The following is a 23781-nucleotide window of genomic DNA, read 5'->3' as shown; positions in this document are numbered from 1 at the left end:
CTCTCACTCAGCTAAATGAGCCCTTTTCATTTATTTTAAAATTTTGAGACAGGGTCTGGATAAATTACTGAGGCTGGCCTCCAATTGGTGAACCTCCTGCCTCAGCCTTGTTGGTGGGATTACAGGCATGCACCAACATACCCAAGAAACTTAACACCAAAAAAAAAAAAAAGACCCCATGTCACCCAATCAATAAATGAACAAAAGAACTGAACAGAGACTTCTCAGAAGGCAAAATATGATCTGTCAACAAATATATGAAAAAATGTTCCACATCTCTAGCAATCAGAGAAATGCAAATTAAAACTACAGTGAGATTCCATCTCACTCAGGTCAGAATAGCAATTATCAAGAACACAAGCAACCATAAATGTTGTTGAAGATGTGGGGGGAAAGGTTCACCCATGCATTGCTGGTGGGACTGGAAATTGGTGTTACCACTGTGGAAAGCAAATTGGAGATTCCTTGGCTGGGGATATAGCTCAGTTGGTAGAGGGCTTGCTCACCTGCCCAACGCCCCGGGTTCAATCCTGGCAACACACACACACACACACACACAAAGATTCCTCAGAAAACTTGGAACAGAACCCCTATTTGACCCAGTTATTCCCCTCCTTGGTTTATACCCCAAAGACTTAAAATCAGCATACTATAGTTTTCATAGCCGTTCAATCCATACTAGCTAAACTATGGAACCATCCTAGATGCCCTTCAACAGATGAATGGATAAAGAAAATTTGGAATATTACTCAGCCAAAAATAAGAATGGCTTATTCACATAAAAAAGAGTTAGAACAAGTTATACTCCATGTACGCATGATAGGTCAGAATACACTCTACTGTCATGTACATCTAAAGAGAACAAATTTTATAAAAATCCATTTTTGCATTTGAGGAAGACCTCACACTTAGTCACCTCTACTTGATTACTGCTTTTCTTTTGGCATCCAGGGTATGGCTCTGTAGCCAAGTCAAGCCTCCAATTTAAGAAATTCCCCTTCAGCCTCCCAAGGGCTGGGACAACAGGCAGACAGGCCACCGTGACTGGCTATGTTACTGAGTTTTCACACAGAGGTGTGGGAGATGGAGCCCAGGGGAAGAAAGGAGAAGGTCCCTGTGTGAAACGTCAATACCCCAGTGTAATGTTATATGTTTCCATTTCACACACACAAAAAAAATTCAATATGTGTTATTAGTGGAATTACGGCGTGATGGGATAATATACAACTGCAATGTCATTAAACAGATTTGCCGACAGTCATTGAACCAGATAAACTATTTTGGTTAACAACCCATTCATCAAATTAAATCCTATTCAATTTTTTTTCCTTTTTTTTTTTTTTTTGCAGATTAAGAGATTCTTGATCACGAGCTTTTAAGTATGCATTTGCTATTCGAGCTGCAGTCTTTTATCTTTGGTCTTAATGTAACAACTACAAATGCCAATCACGGTGTGTCTATTAATAGTTCCCAGCACTTCTTCGTACCATACTGCATCTTGGTTGCAAGAAAATGATTTCTGTGTATACTGAGCGCTTTTAATTTTTTATCTTTATTCTTTATGTTTCTTCTTCTTCTTTTTTTTTTTGGAGGGTGGGTATTGGAGATTGAACTCAGGGGCACTCGACCACTGAGCCACCTCCCCAGCCCTATTTTGTATTTTACTTAGAGACAGGGTCTCACTGGGTTGCTTAGCGCCTCACTTGTGCTGATTTATGTTTCCTCTTATTGCCAGCATCTCATGTTAGATCATCTGGCTATCCTCTTACATCCTGCCCTATAGGGACAGTTAGTGAAGCATTTGTGTATTTTTTTTCAAGTCCTCAGTGGTACAAATTGAATGGCTTTAATTTAATCATCTCCTATAGCATGCATTTGTGTTTCCATATCAGGAATATTGTGCATATCATTACATGTGTTTCAATATTATTTTTTATACCTCTTTGTGTATTCATAACTTACTGGGCACTTCCTCTACTGTTGGAAATAATTTAATTTAAAAATGAACATCCTCCAAGACGATGCTAGAATCTTTTAATTCTTAGCTCCACTGCAGGAGTTCCATTTCGACAACTAAGTAAATAGATTCCTCCAGAGCATAACATTGTAATAAGATTCTACTTCAGACCCCTGTCTTAACTCTTGATTGCAAATATTTTGAAGTGATACCTTATGATTGGATGTCACCCCACTTATTGATTCTTGGTTTTATTTCTTACACTTCAGGACTCTGCCTGAGGAAGTCAGTGCCTTTGCCAATATGTTGGAGCTGACCTTATATTTTCTTCTAGCAGTTGCCAAGATGCTGGTCTAGATCCTAAGTCTTTGATCCACCTTGAGTTCATTATTGTGCAAGGAAAAAGGCAGGGATCTAGATTCTTCCTTCTAGTAACATTTGTTTAAAAGCTTATCTGTTTTCTAAGATTTTGGGGGGTACCTTTGTCAAGTATCAATTTTATAAAATTAAAAAGTTTCAGAGTAAAGGAAACAAGAAGAGAGAATCCACAGACAGAAGGGGAGAGGATGTTTGCTGGCTACTTCTGCAACAGAGAGTAATACCCTGAATATATAAAAACTCAAAAAAGTTAACACGAAAAAAAACAAAAAACAAAAAACAAATAACCCAATTAATAAATGGGCAAAAGAATTAGACTCTTCTAAAAGAAAAAAAAAATACAAATGACCAACAAATATATGGAAAAAATAATGCTGAACTTTCCTAGCCATCAGGGAGAGGAAAATCAAAATTCCATTGAATTTGCATCTCACTCTAGTAAGGAGGGCAATCATCAAATATACAGATAATAATAGGAAATGTTGGTAAGGATTTGTTAAACAATTTTTGCTTATAAATCAGTACAACCACTTTGGAAACAGGATGGAGATCACTCAGTAAACTAGGAATGGAGCTACCACAGGACCCTCTCTCTCACTCCTTGATATTTATCCTAAAGAACCAAAATCGGCATAAGATAGTGATAAAGGCACATCGATGGTCACAGCAGCCCAGTTCACAATAGCCCAGTCAGGGGATCGGTTTGGTTGCCCATCAACAAAGAATGAATAAAGAAGCTGTGATCTATAGACACAATGGAGCTCTACACAGCCATCAAGAAGATGAGGGCATTTGCTGGTCCATGGATGGGACTGGAGAGCATCCTGCTAAGTGAGATAAGCCAGACCCAGAAAGTCAAGGGTCGAATGTTGTCTCTTGCTGGCAAAAAACTAGATAAAACTGTTTTGTTTTTTTTAAAGGAAAAACACAGGCAGGGGGTCCCCTTAAGATAGAAGAGAGTTCATTAGAGTAAAGGAAGGGAATAGAGGAGGAGGGGCGTGAATGGAGGAAAAGTGCCATGAACTTGACCAAATGATGCTATTTCACCTTTAGTTACATCTATAAAGCACCCATGTAAAAAGCAGTCAATAAACAGAAGGAAAAAAGTAGTAGTAGAGACCAAAAAATGGAAATACAGTCAGGAAGGAGGGTAGGATAAGAAGTAGTACTGGGGACTGAGTGGAGCCAATTATATTCCATGCACCTACGACTCCGCCACAATGAACCCCAGTATTAGGTTCAACTAAAGCACTAATGAAAACATAGAAGAAATGACACCTATAGATTAATTTGTTTCCTTTGAAGCAATACGGAGGAGGTTTGTGTACCCTTGATTCATGAAAACCAGTTAACTGACTTCTGAAAACATCATGGCCTTCCAGAAGGTTCTAAGAGCTATTAGGATACAAAATATCCCCAAAAGTGTCAATCCACCTGGAAAGGGGACAGCAGGCTCAGTCTTGATGCGTATGGTACAGAGGAAAAGCAAACCCTATTTGCAGATCATCTAACTGGGTCTGTGCTTTTGCAGCATGATTTTTACTTTATGTCTTTATTTTTTAAAATTCTGTGTCCTGTTCCTAACGACGGCATCATCTCTGAGGTTCAGGACTCCCAGCTTTTGGGTATCATCCTTCTTTTCCCCTCTTGAAGCACCTCCTCTATTTGCCTCTCTGCTTTCCTTTTGCAAAAGATCAGCACACCCTTCGACGTTTAGCTATTTTTGTTCTCCATCTCCTTGGGCAAATAGCAAGAGATGAACCAGGTGAGCAAGAAGCAGATTTTCAAGGCCAAGCAAGAAGAGCAAAGAGCACACCGGCCTCCGGAGAACTGATGAAACATTTATAAAGGGGAATATGTTTTTCTTAGCTTTTGTAGATTTAAAAAAGAAAAAAAAAAAACAGGCAGTTTCTAATGTGCTCCCTTGAAAAGGAATGCAGAAGGGGAAGGAAAAAATGGAATCTTGTAAACTGAGCCAAGAAATAAGCATCGTAAGGTCTTTTCAATCATAGCAGGCAGACCACTGGGCTCACGGGAGAACTGACGAACCTTTCTGGATAGAAGAGGGTGGAGGTAAAGTAAAAGCTCTTCCCACTCATGTTGCTTCTCCTTTAAGAAGTTCAGATGGAACCTCTCATGAAATCCTTCCTTATTTTTAATTCAGCTACACATCATCCATTACTGTCTCTTCTGTATCCTGATTCCCACGGTACAAATGTGTTCTGGGGGCACCTTTAGGAGAACATGATTCCACTGCACCATGACTAATGACCAGCTTGTATTTGGAGGGAGAGGAGATTCAGTCCTGGAAATTGGAACATCTACTCAATGAGGATGATCCAGAATTGTGTTACATGTTCCTTTTCCAAACAGATTCCCAGAATTATTTATAAAATCGCTCATCCATAAACATGGATGTCCATCTTCCCGAAACTGAGACTTTGGATGCTCTTCTTGGTGTCAAAAAAACTGCCAAGAACTTCTTTTGATTCTGATCTTAAACCCTCTATTTACTAACATGATTTCTTTTTATAAATTTTTTTGTTGCATAAAGTTGGCACCATATAAAATTCACCAAGTAGACCATCTTCAAGTGTTACCAACATTTCCTAATATTATTTTTATTTTGGATGATTGCCCTCCTAACTAGAGTGAGACACAAACTCAATAGAATTTTGATTTTCATCTCCCTGATGGCTACGTAAGGTCAGCATTTTTGCGTGTTTTTAAGTAGATTCGCAAAGTCGTTCAAGTATCACCACATTAGAACATTCCCATCGTGGCCAAAAGAGACCCCCATCCATTGAACAATGATTCTCCATTTCCCTCTGCGTTAGGATCTGGCAGCCCCAAATTCACTTTGCTTCTATGCCTGTTCGTCCTCTGGACATTTTATATAGATAAAGGCGAACGCCCTGGGGTCCATTGTGCCTGGCTTCTTTCACCAAGTATGATATCTTCAAGGTCCACCCATGTTGTAGTATGTGGCAGAATTTCATTCCTTTTAACGACTGGATAACTTTCCATGTGGTGTGGATACACCACGTTTTGTTGATCCATGCATCAGTGGATGATCATTCGAGTTGTGGCCATCAAGGGGAATGCTACTGTCAACCTTTGTGCACAGGTTCTGGGCAAAACACACATTTACCATTCTGTTGAACAGCAACCCCTGCTTGAAGCTATCTCAGAATATTCTAGGACCTACATTTGAAGAGCCAACTTTTGCTTATAAATTAGTACAACCACTTTGGAAACAGGATGGAGATCACTCGGTAAACTAGGAACGGAGCTACCACAGGACCCACTCTCTCACTCCTTGATATTTATCCTGTGTCCTCATCTTGCTCGGTTTTCTTAGATCACTGGTTGACTTTCAGGCAGCCGATGGTGTCCAAATCATTCATAAAACATGGGGAAAAATGATAGCATGAAGCCCTTAAAGAGCAACAGATACTGCAGAATATAAAGGAGGACATGTTAGGACACAGATTGGCTGGGCACAATGCCAGAGAACCTGAAAGACTACAGACTGTGTAATATAGTGGTTATTTTCTGTGTTCTTATTTTTAGGAAAACACTTCAGAGAAAAAATAGAGCTACCACCAATGAGCGAAAAACACCTTGTTAAGTGTTGGTCATCATTGATAAAAATGTTTGCTGCCTTTAACTAGCCTCATAAAATTCAGGCCAATCACCTGAAAACTGCGTAGAACAGCCATTCACGAGAAAATGAACTATAAAATGAAATTTCTATCAGTGCTCTGCTAGACAATAAAACATCCACATTATCAGCATCAAAATACACATGAACTGGAAATGTATAGGAAAATAACGAAATCTCCCACAGCCATTTTAGAAATGGAGCAAGGGGGGAAAAAGGGAATGACTACTGGGGAAATGTGGAATTTCAAATGCGGATGGCTTGTTAAAATTTGAAATGCACGGAAATCTTGTGTTTTAGAGTCAGACGTTGGCCAAAAAAGAGTTAGTCAAAAATATTACAACACTGACTTCAATTAACCACGCTGAACTCCATAAACAAAGATGGCGCTAGAGAAGCAGAAAAAGATTCATCTGGACAAATGAAGTGGCTCACACAGGTGACATTAAAGAAACAAAAAGGTGAGAAGAAATACAAGATACCTAATAACCGCCAGGACAATGAACCCAACCTTTCCAAGCAGATCCTTGAAGCCCTGCTATTTACACGCATCAAGGATTGGGAAGAGTAAGCCACATCCTTTGGTATGCGATGGCATCACCAGAAACACAGCTTTGGAGTCCTCTGAAATTGCCTTATTCCTTTAGGAATAATTAAGACAGTGGGCAGGACAAAGAGCTCAGGATACACTTTGAGAGCATGACAGCGCTTAGTCCCCAAAGACGCTCTGGGTATCTTAAGTAAGTGGTCCATGGGGACTGGGATGCTGAGTAGCTGTAGGAAGGAGTTAGGGGAATAGTCACTATGCTCCGAAGTACACTGTATGGAAAGCTCAAAGTTCTACCTTCATCCCTACCTCCCGGAGAAGCAGACTGAGACACCAAAGAAGTCCAGCAAGGTGGTCAAGACCTCACCATGTCTTCCTACGAAGAATGGACCAGAAGGTATCAGAAGACGGTCAAGGCATCTCTGACAATTACAGGAAGACTGTGATGATTAAAGCTTAAAAAAATAAATAAATGAGGCTAGGAAATCTCCCATGTGACCAGGAACGTCTTGCCTGACTTTGCTTGTTAGGGCACAGTGAGCCCTTAGCTTGCAAGCCTTCCTGTTTCTGCCCATCAGGATGTCAAGACCTGTCAAGAGTGAGGACAAAAATGCCATCTGAATCTCGACTTTTCACTAACAGAGCAGGTAGGAGCCTCCTCTGAACGGCTGCTTCTGTCACCCTGAGACTCGGCTGGGGGCTGATGCCAGGGTGACGTGCCTTCCCCAGGTGATGTGAACAAAAACCGTATGTGTTATTCTTCCCATGATGCAGCTTCTGTCAGGAACTTCCAGTCTTGAAAGCATTGAAGCTGTTTAGAACCACTTTTCAGGAGCTGGGGCTCTTTAACTAGCAAACTCTATCCAGAAGTTCTCAATACTGAAAAAAGAAAGCTGGTAACAAAGAGTTGGGATCTTTCCCTGGGAAATACTGAAGTCTGCTTTCCCCTCTTCTATCAGGTGGTGTTCTCTAAGGTTGTGGATGATCCATTTAATAGGTCCACAGCTGAAGACCCTCTAGCCCAGCGGACAGGCGTCTGGCTTCTAGTATGAGACCACCTGCAGGTGAACTTCACCTTGAAACACTTCTCTTCTTCTGCATGCTCAGAGCTCAACGAAGATTTTTGCATGTTGGCTCCAAAATGTGTAAACAAGATAAGAAAACAAGAACACAGGGTGGGAAGGGATGAGTAACTCAGATTTCTACTCTTGCTTTTACAACAATTCCTTTGCGAACAATCAGGGTCAACGATTCTTGAAATATTCTCTTAGTCAAGAGCGCTAGATTTATACCTACGCTTCCTAAGCACCTGCTGATTGCTCCCCGGTGATCCCTGAGTTCAAGAAAATTGGAACAAGGAAGAAGAATATTGTCAGATCATTAAAAAAAAATCTGCAATGCAATTTCTAAGGATGTTTTCACGAGAATCCTGCTAATTTTTTTCTATGCAAACCTCATTTCCCAAAAAATCAGACACTCTTTCAAAAACATCTTTTTCATCTGGTTTGACAAAATACGTATCTACTACAGGACCGAGTGTGGCACCTGGTTCTGTTTCTTGGGTCCCTTTAAATATAGTGCCTTTTCCAGCCACTACCCTTCAGAAGAAACCAGTTCTGCAGTTCTGCATAAGGTCTCATGCTTCTAAGTTTTCAAGGTGCATTGTGAGCTTCTATCCTCTGTGCCTCCTCATAATCTGATGGTCGTGTGCTTTCTTGACCAGAGAGCACGTGGATGTTATGCATTACATCCTACATTATGCAGAAAACATGCAATCCCTTCCTGACTCCTGGCTTCCAACAAAAACAGTCAATTGATCCCCTTTTGTGTGTTTTGTCTCTTTATCAGAAAGTTATGTCTGGGGTTCTACCTTGTCACCCCATGTCTTAATCCTGGGCTACATGCATAATTTCATTTGGATGTTTTTTTTCTCTGCTGTCTGTTTCTCTTTATTTATGGATAGTAGGAGCAATCTACTTGGCTCAGCCACCCTGCTCATATAGAAGTTCAACACGCCAGGGCTGCACCTTCGATTCCCTGATCTCAATTTGGCTTTGAACATGATGAGCGTGTTCTTTCGAGCCCCATCTGCAAATCCAACGGAGAGTCATTTCCTTCCGTCCCTAACTAAATAATAATCACGGAATAAGAGCCACTAAGGAGGAAGGACGAATTTATTTTAGGATAAATAACAAAGTAGGAACTGTGGATCTAGTGCTTACTCTATTACCAAACTCTAGACTTTGTTCTTACTTAGGTAATGAAGTGTTGGAGGCACATTTTCACAAAGGGAAAAAAAAAAAAAAAAAAACTAAGGTACAAAGAAATTAGGAAGCTTTTCCAGGGTTAGGCATGGAAGTCTTGGGATTCAAAAACCATGGACTTCATTTTGTTTCTCTTAATTACCAAGCTATAAGACATTTTAAAGTTCTTTGAACAGAACAGAAGCTTCCCTAGGTGTACAGTTATGGACAATATTTCTGCTTCAGCACCTGAGCCGACTGCTTTTGTCCAGAGCGTTTATGTTGAACCTGTTATATTTCGAGATCTGCGGTTTCTAGGATCAGGTAGAACAATAGTTGCTGAGTTTGGTGGACAAAGTCCAGTGATGTTTTTTTGTTTTTTTTTTTTCAGCTCTGATTACAAACGTGAAGGTCACTTTCTTTTTCCTACCTGATCAGCGGCCACCTGAAATGTGGGTATTCCTAAGATGTGGAGACCAGGCGTGCCTATTCTGAGCCCACTCCAGGGACTAAGCCACAAATGAGAACTACTCCCGAGATTTTGAGTATTAGGAGGTATTCTGTAGAAAACGAGCGTATTTTGATTTCCATTTCTTTTTCGATCCCACTTTTTTTCCTGGGTTGCAAATGTCTCCTAGGTGTATGTTACCATCTGGCCGCTCATTCTTATTTTCTGTGTTATCTTCTTAGAAATTTAATGAGATGTTATTAAGTAGCCCAGCCAGGCCTAGGACTGGATCTACCCCCGAGACCCCAACCCAGGACTGCCCCCCCAACAGACCCGATTACGTAATCCATTTACAAAACCACCACCTGTGGACATATTCAGCTAGAAAGTCCTGCCCAAACTTAAAAAGTCGCCACCTTCTGAAGGCACTGGTTCTCCCCCTCTCAAGTCCCTACTTTTCGATTTACAATTTTCTGTTCAAAAACCACTTACGCCGTTATCCTGGGTGGTGCTTCTCGTATTGTGCCGATTCCCCTGAATTAGCCAGTCAGGCCAGGAAGGGGGAATCGACAGATAAATTCAATAAATAGCATTGTGCTAAACTCCCTGCGTCTCTGCACAAGGAGGAGGCGAGCACAGAGGGGCCGGGCGGGGTACGTCTCACTCACACCGTGGAGGATGATCAATATTTCCCAAGTTAGAGGAGGGTAAACCAGGAGGAGGAGAAAGGCGAAGAAGCCTCCCTAAGGTTGAGCTTGAAGGAGAATTTCTGCTTCCATGGAATCAGGAGGGGAAAGTGCAATTATGCACGGGGATATTCAACACAAGTCCCCGAAAGGTATACAATAATCCCCAGCTGGGGACCCTGGCCAGGGGAGGAGAACAGAAAGAAAGAAAGAAAACAACGAGATGAAAGGCAAATGTTTGATGGCAGACAGAGCCAGGAACAGAGGACACTCCTTTCTATGGTTTTCAACAGGCTGTTGTATGGGACTCTTTGCTCAGCTCCGGAGAAGGCTCTTTGAACAGAGCCACCACGGTTCACAGAGGGCTTTAGCTTTAAAGTCACTCCCTTAATATTTAAAACATCAATCAACGGGCACTTTGGCTCCTTTTTAACCTGGCCCGATAGCCTGCCAACAATACGCCGTTACAATCTTTCTCTAACAGGAAAAGAGAAAAAATTCAAGGATGTGCATCATAGGCTTAAGAGACTTTGGGGTACCAAGGGGTCAGGAGATTGCAATGGGGGGCATTTTAAAAACGGAAGACCCCTGCTTTCTAAATAATTAACATTCAGTTGGTTAATCTTGACAATATCTTTAAAAGATAACGGGTCAAGCAAAAATAATAGATGAGAGATAATAAAACCAATATTCAAAATAATAACAGATATTAAAATGATATAAACATATGGTCTTAACATGTTTATTTGTGCATATTCTGTATACTGATAGATTTTTTTAATATTAATTTTTTTAGGTGTAATTGGACACAAAATGTTTATTTATTTATTTTTATGTGGTGCTGAGGCTCCAACCCAAGACCTCGCATGTGCTAGGCAATTGCTCTACCACTGAACTACAACCCCAGCCCCTAGATTTTTATTTTTAACATATAAAAGTTTATATAACAGGTATAAAACACAATACTTTTTTTTTTTTTTTGGTACTTGAGATTGAATTCAGGACACTCAACCACTGAGCTACATCCCCAGCCCTATTTTGTATTTTACTTAGAGACAGGGTCTCACTGAATTGCTTAGGGTCTTGCCAAGTTGCTGAGGCTGCCTTTGAACTCACGATCCTCCTGCCTCAGCCTCCTGGGCCACTGGGATTACAGGCATGTGCCACCGTGCCCAGTTAAAACAGAATACTTCTGAAAACTGTTAATTTCATTTGTCAGAATTATTACTGGTTTCATGCTCACCTAATATTTAGCATATCTCAGATCACAATGAATTTTTTAATCGGAAAAATATGTGAAAGGATACATAATTATGGAATTCATTGCATATAGTCAACAACCGCTCGAATTTAGAAGAGGGTAGAAGTCTTTGAGGAAAGAATAGGAAAATGGCAGAGAATAAAAGTTTATGATGTTATTACGAAACACTTTCAAGTGACTGAGTTTTTCTCAATAGTATATCTCTGTGGTGTAGAAAAAATAAATTGTTGCATATATATGATAACGCCTAATAGACATGACCTAAGATCACATAAATGGTGCATTCCTCACGTAATATTGGGCTTTGTTCATATAGTGTACAAGACATGATTTAAAAAAATGCTGGTTTACCCAATTGTCCACATGGAGAGCTCACCCCACTGTAACGACGGTACACCACCATTGATATGCAAGCCATCAGCTGATAAATTCATAATTAATCACTTCCACCACCAAATACTATCCTGACTTCCATAAACAGGCAACACACATGATGTAGACACAGAAGGTTTAGGTAAGTCTTGTGTTCTTGCCTTCATCTCCCTAAGAAGTACATGCCAATCCAACCATGGAGTAAATAAGAAATGTACTTCAAGTTGCTTTTCTGGTCCGACATTTGGATTTGGATTAATTCATCCATACTCCCCATATCCTCCCACCCCACACCACCTGTCCTGACATACATTATCAAGATGAATCACTAGGACTCTGAGAGGGTCCCATCTCTAGTTGGGGATTTCTAACCAAGGGAATTAATCAGCCATATCCCAGAGACCTGAGCTAACTGTGGCTAGCACTTATCGTTTTCACTAGGAATCTTTTTTCTTGGGAGAGGGATGTGTACTGGGGATTGAACTCAAGGGCACCCAACCACTGAGCCACCTCCCCAGCCCCGTTTTGTATTTTATTTAGAGACAGGGTCTCACGGAGTTGCTTAGGGCCTTGCTTTGGCTGAGGTTGGCATTGAACTCGGGATCCTCCTGCCTCAGCCTCCTGAGCACCTGGGGTTAAAGTGCTACCATGCCTGGCTATGTTTAAAAAAAAATTAATAAGGTTAATAGACATTACAATCCTTCAGGTCTCTTTTGTACTTCAAAATGAGAGAGGATATATAATATAAACAGATGTATCATTAATATAATTTATCATATCACTGACATGTGTAATCAACTTCAATACCCCATAGAAGAAAGGGGCAATTCTTCTGAAGGACCTCATTTGATTCCCCATCTCCCCAACCCCTCGTAATTGATTTCCAAGGGGTGACATCAATATCCTCAATATTTACGGCCACCTACACACTGATCCTTTGGTGCTCTTCCAAGAGATGAACTCAAACTGTTTCGTTTCCTGTCTGTCATTCCTACTCTGGTGAGCTCATCAGTACCCAGCACCCAGCGTGGACTCAAAGAGCCCTTTTATAGAGATGCTGAAATGCAGACCGTGGAATTGTCAAACTTTGGAAATCCATCCGGGAGCACTCCTCTTACTTCAAGAATATAGATGAACTCACCGGTGAGCTTGCCGCCCACACACCAGACACATCCCTGATGAAACTGAATGTAGCCAATTTGTGCAATCACTACCAGACTAACCATTAATTAGACAAAGCCCTCTGAGTGTTCCTTCTTTTAATGTGCAATTTATTTTCTCTCTCCTTTGAAGGGCACACCTTTGAAAACCTTGCTGGCATGGGGTGGGGGGGAGACACCTTGATGCTGAGAATTCGGTCTGGATTTATTTCTCGAGGCAGTGTGGACACTGCACACATGCCAATGCCCGTCACAGGGGAATTAAGGAGTCCAGCTACCTTGTGGGTCAGTTGGAGAGACCTGTAAATCACAGGTTAAGTAACTACCTCATCTGCTCTACTACCAAGGCCACTTAGCACTGAAAAAGGGTTGAGGGGTAAAACATACCAAAGATTGTGGTTTTTTTGTATCCTACGCATTGTACTTTAGACAATCGTTGTTCGCATGCATGTGGGTGATAAAGAGAACTAGGCGGTGGCGGAACATGTCATCAAGGACAGCATTTTCCAAGAATTGTTCTTTTCTAACTTTCGTGCATTGATAGATACACAGACCACATTAACAAGATGAACTGTATTCACACAAGAGAGCCACTCGCAGAGACTGACACTGTCACCCAACAGCCTGAATTTCCCAAATTCTGTTAGGTTCCATAATGAGAGTCCAATTCCTATGCCCAAGGAACTTAGCCATTTAGTGGCAGTAACTGAGATGTGACCTCTCTGGACTAAAAATGTGTCCCCTGTGTAATTTATCAGACTCTCATTCCAAGTCCCATGGAAATACTATATATTCAACAGTATCTTTCTAGGCTGAATCCTGATCCGTAATAAACACATAGGTTTGCTCACTCAAGACAAAGCATGAAGTTAAAAGAAAGGGTACTCTCTCCCTCCCTGGCCATAAAACAGACCTGGGTAACACTATTGTCATTTTACAGAACAGCGACACAGTAAAATATTGAAGGTGCATTCAAATAGTTGTTCCATGATCCAGGTTTAGACGCACATTTGTGCTTTATTTAATGCCTCACAAAGTCTATGGAGCAGATAGGGGTACTTAACATACATCAGGCAAACATCTCCAGCCTAAGGCATAGACCGTTCTTTCTCTCCTGGTCCACACGTTTTCAGGATCAATTCCTGTGGAGTGATGTGCTTCATATCCCTGCAGCGGGCTAGTATGTTCCATTAAGAGTGAGAAAAGTTGCCAGGCATGATGGTGCACGCCTGTAATCCCAGACTCAGGAGGCTGAGGTAGGAGGATTCCAGGTTTGAGCACAGCCTCAGCAACTGAGTGAGGCCCTCAGCAATTTAGTAAGACCCTGTCTCAAAATAAAATCTACAAAAATAAAATATTTATGAAAAAAAAAATCAGCAGCTGTATCTCAGGGATTCAATCCCCACCATCAAAAGTGGGAGGAAAAGGAATAAGAAAGGTAGGGATAAGAGATAGATTAAAAAATAAACTTCCCCTGGGTGCAGTGGCACATGCCTGTCATCCCAACATTTTATATATTTTATAAATATATAAAAAAATATATATTTTTATATATTTATAAAATTTTATATATTTATAAAATATATATTTTATATTTTATAAAATATAAAACAGGGCTGGGGATATAGTTCCGTGGTCCAGTGCCCAGAACCTGTGGTTCAATCCCCGGAACCCCCCCCCCAAAATGTAAACTTCCATCCAACCCTGCAATTGGATGCTGGATTGGGGGACACAACAACGCTAAAAGGTTACTCTGGATTTATTCCTCTCAATAGCTCAGCTTTTGCACAGGAATGGCATCCAATCTGTCAAACACTGAGACACATGCCTACTTGGTCACTGTCACAGAGGAACTGAGAATTTCAGCTATCTTGTGCATCAGTAGAGAAACCGGTTAATCACAGGTGAGTAGCCAACTGGTTTCCTCTCCTCACCTACAAGCAGAAGAAACTAGCACAGGCTACTCAACCCTGCCGTTTCACACTTCTAAGGAAGTTCATGCGTCCTGACTGAGACAGGAATTTCTGTGCATACCAGACATGGTATGTTCATGATGTCCTGCAACTATGAAGCAATATCCTATTAGAAATTGGGATGCAATTCAAATATCCGTTTCATTGCAAATGCATCTCTCCTGCTTTGATTCGTATACGTCATTTCAGGATTTTACAAGCCAGCTGTGAAATTGCTGATTGGTCTCCAGTGTGCATTTCTTTGTTAGCAAAGAAAATGGCTGTTTGAAACAGTCTCCTTCCTATGAAGAGAGGAGATATGTATGCTTCTTTCCCAAGCAAACCCACATGGGTCCATTCAGAGAGAACCTAGTTATTCCTTAGGTAAATGGCAGGACTGTCTCAGAAAACAGTTCTTTCGGTGGCTGTCGAGCTAAATTTCAACCCACTATGGTGGTGTTTCACTCACGAGCAGCCAAGGAAGGAGGTGAATGCTATCTTTTAGACGCAGACAAAGTTCACTCATCAGAAGCTCTTCACTTTCTTGAACGGAAAATTCCCCTGGTGCCATCTTTGTTTCTTGGAGACAAGACAGATCCATGCCAATACCGGTGTCTAATTCTTAACTGACTTCCCTTTCCAATTCTATGAAAACAAACTGGATGGTACCACTCTTTCTTCATAGTTGAAGAGCAGTAGACACAACTTTCCCAATTTAGTCTTTGGTTTTAATACTGGAAAACCTATACTCTAGATAGCCACAAGTCCCCCGCCAAGCCAATGAACTGCTTCTGAGAAGACCCCAAGAGTGTCCCTTTTCTAAAACTCAAAATAGCCAGGCTGTTCTTTTCCAACGAATCAGATGGCATAGGAGGTACTGCAAATTCTTCAATGACAGCACTCACTAAATGAGTCATTTAATTAATTTGATCCCGGAACATGAAGGGTTCTTGTCTGGGATGTATGGGATCCTCAATCACAGTTAATAGCTCTTATTCAAAAATCCTCCAAGGGAGCCAAATCTCCATCCTGGGAGGTATACTTGATTTTTTAGCAAGAGTCAGAAAACCATTAGAGCCAAATAACCAAAAAAAAAAAAAAGTGGGATTAAGAAGAAAAATTAGTAGTGAACACAATTGATTACTTATGTGTTTTGGAAGCTTAAGCCTGAAATTCATATCCAAAGCCGCATCCAAATCATACCTTGAAAAAGGGCTGTATCCGAGCAGCCACTAGAAGAAAAATAACTCTATACTGACTTAGCTCAGATGGTATATGGTGACTCTTGAATACATAAAAGAATGGTTGGGTATGTTCGTCTTAAAATTTTTAAAAAAAAATCAGTCTCATGGCTAGTCACATTTTATGTTTAGGGAAAAAAAATCTATCCATGTACATCTTCAGTGAGTATTTATTCATCCCTTTGGTAATGCCATTAAAGCAACAGAAGAAAACCCATTTTTGTGGGGAGGGGGTACCAGGGATTGAACTCAGGGGCACTTGACCACTGAGCCACATCCCCAGCCCTATTTTGTATTTTATTTAGAGACAGGGTCTCACTGAGTTGCTTAGGGCCTCACCATTGCTGAGGCTGGCTTTGAACTCGTGATCCTCCTGCCTCAGCCTCCTGAACTGTGAGTATAACAGGCCCGTGTCACTGCATTGGGCAGAAACCACATTTTTTAATGAGTTTCTGCAAAATTATGCAGTTGACAACCTCCTCAGCAAAGTTTCTTTTTTTCTTTTAATGCAGGATATATTAATGGGGGAAATGCTGCTAATTCTTCTTCCATAGGACAAAAATTTTAGTTGGTCACATGACCGCAAGAATAAGGACTTTATCTTCTAGTCTGCAGCCCCAGGTGACCATGTGACTAAGCTCAGATACGGAGGATTAATCAGGGTGATGGTATGACCAATATTAGGGACTTGCCCCTAAGGGTATAACTGCACCTTATTTCTGCTTTACTGCTTGGAATCTGACTAGGATACCAAAAATCCATTTGCCATCATGGAGCAAAGGGTATGTGTGACTGAGCCTGCGTCCCTGATGATGGTACCCCACACCAGCTCTGGCCTGCCTGCCTCACTTCTTAACTGAAAACCTTTTATCTCATGGAAGTCTTCTGTCTTGGGCAGCCACGTCTAACCCCCACCTCATACAGTATCACAAGAAAGTGCTGTTCAAAGTCTTCTTGGGTCTGATGGGATGGTTATGAGGAGAAGCTTGGTAACCTTTGGTTTGGTGACTGCAGACCTATTTCCTATCACCGTGTATCTCACATCGGTGCATCTCAAAAATCCTCCTCGGGGCACAGAGAGACAAGGATAAAGTTCTCATTATGCATGTAAGAGCAGGAAACAGAAGAATTTATAAGATAGACCCAAGGTTAACAAACCTTCGCTCCTTTCCCATCAGAACTTACACGGACTCTTCCCCTTACCTCGGCGTGAAGGATTTTTATTCTTTTTACATAACGTTGCAAAAACATCCAAGTGGGTTCTGCTGATGTTTCGCCCGTCAGCAAAGAGTGAATCTGGAAAAAAAAAAAACAAAAAAAATGCTTTTAGTTTTCTGAATTATATCATGCAGACGAAATTGAAAAGAAAGAGTTTTCTGGAAAAAAAAAATTACAGATCCGTTTCAGGATATCCGGCAGAAAACAGAAGGATCATTTCGGATCTCATCTCTGAGATGATTTTTATATAGGGTGGGTTTTCCATCCACTGAAAGTGCCGTTCGGAAGGGTTTCAAAATACAGTTGGGATTTCACATGAAAAGTGAAAGGAGAAGCACAAGGAATGAGAAAAAGAAAAACTCTTTTTGATTTTGTATTTGAACAGTTGGAGCAAAGCCTGGGTAATAAGCGGAGTCCATGTGATCTGTGTGGCAAGTTGTACAAGGTACTGGAGATGCAAGAGGAAAAACAAAATGAAGACAGCCACGTGTTTGGGGACTTACTGGGCCAAAAAAATAAAATAAAATAAAATCACTTTCCACATGCATCCCACCCACGCACACTCGGGCAGATTTATTTGATCAGTTCTGACAATAATAAAATGGAGTACAAATAGAAGCTCCAGCCTCTCTGTGGGTACACAGTCCTGCCTGAAAATTAAACAACTGGCTTCTCTATGAGCCGGCAATAGTCCAATGACAGGAAAAACCAAGCTGGTCCTGTGTGCTCTTTTCTTTCAAACCGAAATCCTGCAGAAGAGGGTGTTAGAGGCCCAGTTTCTACCCCCAGATCACCAAGGTAGCAAGTCGCCTTCTAATAAAATAGTGAAAAGTTCTTGGAAGGGGTACCACCTCCTTCTCTGCAACAATTTTTCTTTTCCAAAGCTCATCACCAAGACGACCCCATAAATAATGCATCATGTCATTTAAAAAAAATCGTCCCTATGAGTATCAGCCGACTTAATACCAGCTCGAGCAATAATACATCCATTTAATTAAGGCGAGGACATCTCACGGGGGATTTTTTTTAGATCTTTTTTTTCAACTCGGTAAGTATTAGATAAACTAATAATGTATTCCCTTAAAATGAACGGGCACCTTCTTTGATCTCACTTCCACAAAACAAATAGAGTAGAAAAGCTCCAAAATGAATAATGATGTCAAGTCACTACAGAGCACCAAATATCACAAATGAGGACAGCGTGCCATAAACCATTTGGGAACGAAATTAAATATTATTTTTTTCCCCTTCTCTTGTAATGGGGTGTGTTCATTTTTTTTTCTGACAAGTGTAATTTGGTTTTAATTATTCATCAGATGGTGGCGAATATGTTGCCGGATATTTCATAAAGAAATAAAGCTGAGATCTATAAATGGGAAGTCCTATTTAACAGGCAATTTTGTATTAAATGCTTGCTTGGAGTGATGCAGAAGCAAGAAACTTCCAGTGGGGATCCACATGATTGAGCGTTCATGGGTCCTTCAGTGGACGGCCAACGCTGGTCCTTAATGTGGATGCACCGTTCCCCTTCTGTGGCTTGCCAAAGAATTCGCAGCAGTGAATTTTTATTGTTCTTCGAGCTCATTCTAACAATAACTTGGATTTGGAGAATGCCCTGGAATCCACATTTACACAGTCATTATCTTAATTTAATCCAACAGTTCTCACCCAGGGGCCAGTCCGCATCCCTGGGGAGGCCAGCCATTTGCAGTCTCTGAAAATATTTTTTTTTGATTGTCACAGGAGGGAAAAGCTACCAGATAGAGGGCCATGGTCTCCCTTAAGCCTCCTTGAATGCTTCAACAAAGAATTCCCCGTCCAAAACGTCCTTGTGGTGAAGGTGAGGAATCCTAGTTTCATCTTACATTAGTAGAAAGTAAGTGAACTGCTATTCCCCATTTGTGGACAGGAAAATAAGGCCGATGCGCTCTCTCTGCTGTGCCATAGGCTGAAACCGTTGGGTAGCTTCTGGTTTCAATGTGTGGCTCGTGAGAGGATATAAAATTTCAATCACGGTAGAAATCGGGGGAAAGTTTGAAAATGAAAAAGCATAAGAATAACAGCAATAACTAATCAAAATGCCAGAAACAGAGGATGAAAATGTGTTAAAAGAAGGAATAGGAAGAAGGAGAAATCTTCAATGGGTGGGGAGGAGCAGGGAGTATCAGAATGTGAATCCTAGGACCGGGGCCACTCACTAGCTAAGGATTATGGGTCACACACATTTTTTAACTCTGAGCCTCATTTCCCCAAGCTGTCATATGAGACTAATCAAGGAAGAATTCATGTGAAAAGTTCCATATAAATCACAACAAACAAAAAAAATCAATGGCTGAAATTTGCATGATAACATTTGAAACCATGCTCACTGACCTCTCCTTTGCCCCTTAACAAGTGGCCAGTAGATTTCTGGTTTGCAATCACTGATAGACCAAACAGAAAACAAATAAGGTTATGTGTGAAAGCCCAAATATAGTCAGATGCCATAAAGAGGCTGAAAAAGAGGGAAACAGGTGCAGAAATGTAGAGAAAAGCAGAGTTTCTGGAATCAAAAAGCTAGAAATTTAAATAATCACTCAATAAACAGCTCACTAATACAATATGCCTTTGAGTGAATGATTAAGATGGTCTCCATCTCCACCTCCTCTGTTGGGTAATAATGAGCTTGTAGTAAATAAATGAAGTAATAAATGGGAAAGAACAAGTAACAGAGGTGCACAATAAATACCTGTGGTGATCTCTGCATGTGTTCTTTATCATGTCTCTGCTGTGAAGCAGTAGCCCCAAATTGCTAGAAAACAGGGTGCACACTATTCAAAAGGTCTCCACTGTCATGAATCTCACATTTCAATGCAGGAGATGGGTGGATCGATACATAAATAATACAAATCATCAAAAATAAAAACATGAAAAAAGGTCAGAGACGCCGGCGAAGACGTGAGATGTCAGGTCAAAGTTATCGGAGACGCAAAAGATTATAGAGTTTCCGGAAAAGATGTGAGAAACAGGCTACATGGATGGAATTACTGAACATGGGACTTGTGATCCGGGAAGTTGAGAGCCAGTTCTTATGGGCGGTGGGTTTGCACACAGGACCCAATAAAGTGCATCTGGAAGGAAGTCAATGATTAATAAAGTAGGAAAAGTCTCTTCCGTTGGTTCGCTCAGAAGTATTTCACTCCAAAATAAGACTTTGTCCAATACCTAGCTTAGCCTTCCTCCTCTACTCATTTACTGTGAAATGAACTTCTGAATGCTGATAGACAGAAAAAAATAGGAAGAAGACAACCTCTGGACCTGTTAAGGGTTAGGCTTTATGGGCAATGGCCAAACAGACTCCATGTTGCCCTGAGACTCCATATCCTGGAAGAAATGCTTCTTCTTTGACTCAATTAGGGTCATTTGACCCACTCCCCCTTCTGCTTATGATTTTTAGATCTTGTGATGTTTGTTTATGGGTTTGAATCATAGCAACAGCCACTGCTGATGAATGTGGGTGGTTTGGGACTATAAAGGTGTGGTCTAACCCTTAGCGGAGTAAATGCTGTAGACTTGAAGTCTGCCCCTTGACTCCTCAGCTGGAAGATAAAGACAGTTCAATCTCCTGCTTGAAGATCGACTCAGTGACTTATTGCAATCTTGCCAAAACAGTAATATTCAATGAAGCTTCTTAAGAAAATATTGGAAAATAAAGATGTGTGTGTGTGTGTGTATCACTATGCAGAAATAACTAAAATTGTTGAACTCGTAAGATATATATATATATAGGCTCAAGCTGATTACCATTAAGGAGGAGACCAGTAATAGGAAAGTTGTATTCTGCTTTGAGGAAATACTTTAATTAAGTAAAGATTAGTGAAGCTGAGCTCTTCAGCAGTGACTGTATCAAAGGATAAAGGAAATTCCAAAATGATGGTATAAATCATGTAGCATAATATTTGTTGTTTTGCTTTGTTGACTGAATCAATATACATTAAAAAAAAAAAAATCTCTGTTCTCAGCTCTCTAAATCCCATGTCATCATCCCCCCATCAAAAATAAAATTTTTAAAAGGAAACATAAGGCTATTTTCACTGGAAACAAAGTCACTATTTATTCTAGTGGTGAGAAAAATAGAAGGGTAAAAAATGGGAAATACAATGGGTGTGGTGGTGCACACCTGTCATCCCAGCAGCCGTGGAGGCTGAGGCAGGAGGATTGCAAGTTCAAAGCCAGCCTCAGCAACTTGGCGAGGCCCTAAGCAACTTAGCAAGATGCTGTCTCTGTGTAAAACAGAAAAGAGCCTGGGATGTGGCTCAATGGCTAAGTACCCCTGGGTTCAATTCCTAGTATCAAAAATTTAAAAAGAAGAAGAAGCAGGAGGAGGAGGAAGAGGAGGAGGAGGAAGAAGAGATAAAGAAGGAAGGAAGGAGAAAAGAAAAGGAAACATGTCCCAAAATTTTGACAAATGGACCAAGTTTCATCAATTACACAGCCTTTAGTAGACTATGGGGTTAGGACATCATTTACCTTGATCCACTAAATTGGGAAAAAGACAGTAAGAAGTTTCTATGTGTCTGAAATTACTTAAAATGGTTATTTACATTGCTGAAAGTATCTATGCCACCACTAAACACGGGGGCTTCATTGTTCTTTGTACATGGTATGTGCTATTCTTTCTGTGACTATAAGAGTCTCTGAATCCAATGAATTAAAACATCAATTTTAACTGGCCTAAGAAGTCGGAGGCTGTAAGAAAACACACTGGGATGCAAAGAAGGAATCAACTCTCTTTCAAGTCTGGCTTTTCTCAAGTTTTTCGACAACAGCATGGATGACTTCCGAGGTTCTATGATGCTTTGCAGGCCAAAACACTAGGTCATCACCCATGATCATGAGCTTTATGAAATCTACAGTCTGACCCAGAAAAGGAGGACAGATTTCATTGCAGAAGCCCAAGCAGTAAAATCAAAGTAAGGGTCTATGCACCGAACATTACAAGATTGTTCACATGAATAGAATACCGTCGGCGGAAAAGCAAGGAAAGGAGAAGGTTGGTTTTTAAATGGATGTGTACGTTCAGAGAATGGGGAGAAACATGCTTAGCAAATACCAAAAAAAAAAATGTTATGAATAAATGAAGCAATAGGAAGATCACCAAAGAGACACCCAACTAACCACACAACAAAGGTGATTTTCAAACTTCAATGTTTTGCTGAAGATCCATTTAGCAATGCAGTCTGGTGCATTTCCCACGGGATTTAGGACATTGTTCCAATCAATCAAAAACTTTATTGAGTGCAAGTTTTTTTGGCCATTCGACTATATTGGAGGAAATGTAATTTCAACATTTACGTTAGAGACTATTGTTTTTTAATAACTACAGCTGCCTCGTTTAGTTGAGGTCTATCTATTACCTATGCTGTGGTTTAGATAGGAGGTGTCCCCAAAAGCTCATACATGAGACAATCTAAGGAGGTTCAGAGGCGAAATGATTGGGTTCTTAACCGAATCAGTGGATTAATCCACTGTTTGGTCACTGTAAATGTAGACAGGTAGGCTGTGGACAGAGGAGGTACACCCATGGGGACCTCTGAAACCATGAGCCCCACATAAACTTCCTTCTTAAAATCGTTCTTGTCAGGTCTTTTGGCCACAGCAATGACAAAGCTGATTCCAACAACCTAGTCTTTGCCAAGCAATATTCTGATTCCTATAAATGTAAGTGTAGAATATGTATCAGTAGAAATTATCACAGGCTGTACTGATGTGTATCTTGCCACGGATTTCAATTAATTTGAGCCAAAACAAAGTAAAGCAAATCAAATTAATAAACCTGAGGTGGAAGAACTCACTTTTCTAACACTTTCTTTTATGATGTCAAATAAAGTGGTTGGAAAACAAATATATCAACTAGATCAGTGATGGAAATAGGAAGAGCCTTCCTTTGTGAAATAGTTAATGCTTCACAACATTGCTTCATCAAAACGACACTAGTAATTTTTTTAATGAAATCCATGCTGTTATAAAGTACAGAAAAATATGGAAGCTGCCTATTTAATATATTGTGATTTTTTTTAAAAAGGTAGTATTAATCAACTTTTCTAAATAGGACAAGCTCAGAGGTAAAAGCACTTGCCCAATATTATGTAAGGCCTGGATTCCATCCTCAGCACCATAGAAAATTTTTTTAATAAAAGTAAAATAAAAATAGAACAACGCTTTATATTTTTTGCCAATATGCCATGCAATAGAAAAATTGCATAATATTTTATAAATAGGGCCAACTAAGTAACAATACTTCATTTTTTCCAGCTACCCAAGAAATAGCAATGAAGAAAAGATAATTTATACCTTTCATTTTCTTATGCAAGTCCCCTCGATGACTTTGATTACGCAAAGACATCTTTCCAAATGGACTGTCAGTGACGCAGCAGCTTTTGAAAGCCCTATTTCCAAAGTCTGATCTCCAAAGCAAATGAGAACGTTCAAATCCAAAATAGATACACAAAAATCACAAGAACTGAGAAAAACAGCTCTAAGTAGATACTCATTTATTTGCTACCCTTTAACACTGCTATTATTATTTAATAATACTTTGGGAATATCATGTCAGTGGATTTTTATTAGCATTCCTGTAGCAAATATTTAATATCCTAGGTGGCCAGGCTCAAC

The 23781-nt window shown here is 40.4% G+C and overlaps 1 protein-coding gene across 4 annotated transcripts in view; it reads right to left on the bottom strand.

Moving 5' to 3' along the window:
* LOC107150034 (contactin-4) overlaps window positions 1-23781 on the bottom strand; it is an 874282-nt gene that overhangs the window by 714890 nt on the left and 135611 nt on the right. For all 4 annotated transcript variants that reach the window (XM_048787029.1, XM_048787028.1, XM_048787027.1 and 1 more), the window contains one exon: window positions 17113-17205. The gene's annotated coding sequence lies outside the window, so the exon portion shown is untranslated. The remainder of the gene's footprint in view (window positions 1-17112; window positions 17206-23781) is intronic.

The sequence above is a fragment of the Marmota marmota genome, unplaced genomic scaffold, assembly GCF_001458135.2.
Source record: "Marmota marmota marmota unplaced genomic scaffold, marMar, whole genome shotgun sequence".
NCBI lineage: Eukaryota > Metazoa > Chordata > Mammalia > Rodentia > Sciuridae > Marmota > Marmota marmota.
Note: the sequence above shows the minus strand (reverse complement) of the source record. Positions and strands in the feature narration are given on the sequence as shown.